We start from the raw sequence: 4,747 nt of genomic DNA, 5'->3' as shown, positions 1-4,747 counted from the left end.
TAGAATTGACATGGAAGAACTAGAATTGACATTGAATGGATAAAATTCAACATAATCGCTAGAATAGACATGAAATGGCTAAAATTCAACATAATGGCTAAGAATGACATGGAATGACTAAAATTGACATGTAAGAACAAGAATTGACATGGAAGAACTAGAATTGACATGGAATGGCTAAAATTGAACATAATCGCTAGAATTGACATGAAATGGCTAAAATTCAACATAATGGCTAAGAATGACATGGAATGGCTAAAATTAACATGGAATAGCTAAAATTGAACATAATGGCTAAAATTGACATGGTTGAATGGCTAAAGTTCACAAGTGACATGGTATTGAAGAATTACAAGTGTAGGAGAACTCACCTAGAAACTGCTGCAGGCTCCGGATGATGCCCGTATTGTTGACGGTCAAGCCGGTGTCGGCGGGCTCGACTTGGCGCTTGCTCGGAGGAGTGCCATCACAGCCGGATCGAGGCGCGGGGATCTGCAATATCCAAAGTTCGGTTAGACAACAAACAAGATTGAGACGGAGATATTAAGTTAACCACTTACCCAGGTTGGGGAACATAGGAGGACACGACGTGCTAGGAGCACTACTCCCGGTGGGGAAGTCAGCACGGCCTGGTTCATGAACATCTGCTGGAACATCTGCTGTTGTTGTTGCATCTGCTGCAACATCTGCTGCTGCATCTGCATGTTCTCCCTAATCTGCTGCTGCATCTGCATCTTCTCCTCTTGGTGCCTCCGTTCCCTTTCTTCCATCTCCGCCTCCATTGTGTTGCCGCGATGTCAGTAACATTGCAATGGAAAACATGTAATGAAGCGTAGAGGATCGACGAAGAACTTACCCGTAACTTCTCCACAGCTAGGTCCGAAGCCCGTGGGCGGGTCTCTACCCGAGGCTGCTCGCTCGTACGCCCACGACGGATCTGGCGTAGAGATGGAATGGTCGATGGGTCGACTAACCCGTCAGCAATCCATAGGCGGCCACCCTTCTTGCCTTGTCCCGCAAGCACCGCAACCTCAACATCAAAGTCTTCGGTGGTTGGGTCGGCGTCTTCGCCGTGCTTGGCCTTGAACGTCGAGCGGTACGCGCCACACTGGGGCCTCCGCTAGCCCGTTGACCCACACGGACCCCGTTTCAGGATGCGGCTCCCTCCTGGTCTTGGACTTTTGGAAAAGGCCAAACAAGTTTGGTGTCACGCTCGTCTTCACTTCCTGCAAAAGAGTACATGCAAGTAAGTGAAGAGGGACACCCTTGCGGGGCTAACAATAACATGAAACGAAAGAATGAAGAAACCATTTGCTCACCTCTTGCTGCAAGGTAAGGGCCAAGTTCTTGCTGCCCAGGACATGTGATCCACCTCCCATCTCTAAGCGCTTCGCTTGCCCTCCTCGTGCTTCCGGGCGTACTCGGGGGATGTCCACCATATGACCATCGCAAGAAAGCACGCCTTGTCTTCCCCGACGTGCGAGGAGGGTTCTATATACACAAGATAGACCCATTATTAGAACATAAACTACATGAAAATGCGGAAATAAATAACACATCGATGCTAATACCTGCGAGTACTGCCACGGTGCCATGAGCGTATCCCGACAATCAGCCTTACTCATCCAAACTTTGCGCTCGGCGTGCCAGTCGCGGACGCACTGGACACGTGCCTCGTAGTGCATGCCAGTCACCCTCACCCTGCACAACTCGTGTAAGATAACGTCGCACGCAGTTTCCTTGCCCTCAGCCCTCGTGAAGTATTTCTGCAACCATGCACATAGGTAAAACAAGAGGAATTAGAGCAACTATTGGTAGTCAAGAAGTGTTTGAATGCTAAGAAGCCAAAAGTCACGTACCCAGAAGTGGCGGACAACCCGCTCTTGCATGTTGGCGCACTTGCCGCTAGGATCTTCCGCGTAGCTGTAGTGCTTCCAAGTCCAAGCCACATCGCGGCCACCACTAGGGAGATTGACAATCCCAGGGAAATGCTTCCTAATTAGGCCTCCAAGGATGTTCGAGTACTCACGTGTCGGGAGCCTCCTCGGGTCACCATACTTGAACATGCTGCACAACGAATTGCCAAAATCAGTATGCATGTGATAAAAAAATTGTATAATGATAAAAATTTAAATAATGGAATGCCAAAATCAGCATGTACCTCTTTCCAGCGGGCACGAGAACAACATCGCGGAAGGCCCAAGTTTTTAGCTTGGGGAGTTTCGTAATCCCGCGCTTATACGGCTTCTTGTCCCGTGGTTCCAGCCTCTCCTCGGCCGCAACGTACACCTCCTCCTCGGGCGGATACCAAGCTAGGTCTTTGTTTAGCTCCTGCGGCAACCCCCCAACCCCTCATCCTCCTCGAGCTCCTCCCCACCGTCCTCCCCACCGTCCTCCCCACCGTCCTCCCCACCATCCTCCTCATCCTGCCCACCGTGCTCCTCACCGTCCTCCTCGTCCTCCCCACCCCACTGCTCCTCGTCATCATCCTCGGCTGGGGGAGGACTAGGAGAAGGGGTACGAAGTCGCCGTGGCTGGGCATTCTTCCTCCGTGGTGGAGGGCTAGGAGGAGTGCTAGGAGGACGTGTCTGCGACGACGAACCACTCGAAAGTCCCACAAGCTCAGCCACGGCCTTGATCTTCTTTTTGAAACCTCCCTTTCTTTTTCTTGGCGGCATGTTTCAATCACCTCGCAAACACAATGAAAAGAGTGGTTTATTAGTATGCAATGTAAACAGATGAATATTAGTGAAATCAACAATAAATAGCACATAGTTCAGTACATAGATCATAGTTTATTACAAATAGCACATAGTTCAGTACATAGGATAGCCTCACAATTACAACTACATAGCACATAGTTTATTACAAATAGCACATAGTTCAGTACATAGGATAGCCTCACAATTACAACTACGTAGCACATAGTTTATTACATAGGATAGCCTCACAATTACAACTACATAGATCAGTAGCCGTTGTCGACATCCGTAATCGGACCACATGTTTCATCATCATCAGGCTCAGCGAACCAATAATCATCGATGAAACCTGGAGGTGGTCCATTTGGACCTAGGTCAATGCCTGCTTTGAACGCCTCGAGCAAACTTAGGTCTTCGACGGCACACACATCCTCAGCTTCATATTCTTCATTGTCTTCCTCCATAACCGCATCTTCTTCTTGCTCATCGTCTACGACCATGTTATCAACAACGGCCGACAAGTCGATAGTGAAATGACCGGGGAGCCCTTCTTCTTGATAAAAATCAACACTCCTTGTTGAGGGGTCTACGCGGCGGTAATCATCCTTGTTTGGCGGGGGTGGCCTAATGCGTGAAGGAACCGTCATCACAACATCCCATCCATGTAGACGTTTGGTCGGGTTTCGGCACGCGTACGGGAGATAGAATACTTGGAAGGCTTGGGTGGCCATAATGTACACGTCCTCTCCCTTATAAACAGAGCTTCTTTCAACTTCGACCAATCCAATTTCAGGATCCCGTCTCACGCGGCGTGGGTCGAACCAATGGCATTTGAATACGACGGGATTTAGCCCTTTGTCAAACCCGTAATTCAGCTCGTATATACCCTCGACTCTTCCATAGTAATGGAGTCCATCATCACCTTGACATACCACCCCGCTATTTATTGTCTTCTTGTTTGGACGGCTTGTTGTGTATTGATGGGTCCGGAAGCGATACCCGTTCACGTCATAAGAATTGAACGAGTCGACGGAATGGTTGAAGCCCCTAGCAATTTTTCGTAGCAAGGGATTCATGTCTTTGTCGGTTCTTGCCTACAAGATTAGGACGACAAGTTTAGAATAAGAAATGTCGGCCGAAATGTCGACAGTGTACAAGCAAATTTGGATAGGATAGTACCAAACCACAGAACCAGCTACTGAAACCGTGACAGCCGCCCTTATCGAAAATATCCTTGGATTCTTCCGAGGTAGGATCCCTGTGGGTATACCTCCAATATTTAGTCGTGAATTGTCTACAACAGTGAACGGAGGAAGAGTTAACCACGAACATACGATGAATGTTTGCGAATAACTAAATGGTTAGCACTTACTTGATGTACGGCTTCACTTCCACCATGGTGTTCAAGACATATGAGTGGATCAACTCCCGCTCATGTAAATTCGTTGTGTACGGCTTCGAGCCACTTGACTTGCCGCCAAGCCCTATGAAGATGCTAAGCTTGGGTACATCTTCATTGTTGGCGGCATTGTAACGGAGGACCGGGTTGTGCTTTGTGGGAATGTTGGGATCATAGTGCTTAGTGGTGAAGTTTGCCACCTCCACGTTCAGGACTGCCTCGGCTATGGATGCTTCGATCTTGCATTTATTGCCAGTCATCTGACGAAGCTTTTGTGTTTCTCTCTCGGGACCAAACTGCCAACGGCCCCAATTCGGCCCCCCCTTTAAGCATTCCTTCGCGAGGTGGAGGATCATATGTTGCATCGGATTAAAGAACGCTGGAGGAAAGATCTTCTCTAGATCGCAAAGCAACATGGGTGCCTCGTTCATCCAGCTTCTCAATCACTTTAGTGTCTAACTCCCTAGCACAAATCTGGCGGAAGAAATAACTCAACCTCGCTAGCACTCGCCAAGTCTTCTCAGGGACATAGCCTCGAATCATCACCGGCATTATCCGCTCAATCCATACGTGGTAGTCATGACTCTTCAGTCCTTGCACTCGCAACGTTTCAATGTTAAGACCCCTCATCCAGTTGGCTGCGAAC

Source organism: Lolium rigidum, chromosome 3, assembly GCF_022539505.1.
Source record: "Lolium rigidum isolate FL_2022 chromosome 3, APGP_CSIRO_Lrig_0.1, whole genome shotgun sequence".
Classification (NCBI taxonomy): domain Eukaryota; kingdom Viridiplantae; phylum Streptophyta; class Magnoliopsida; order Poales; family Poaceae; genus Lolium; species Lolium rigidum.
This window is presented reverse-complemented; position numbering follows the sequence as displayed.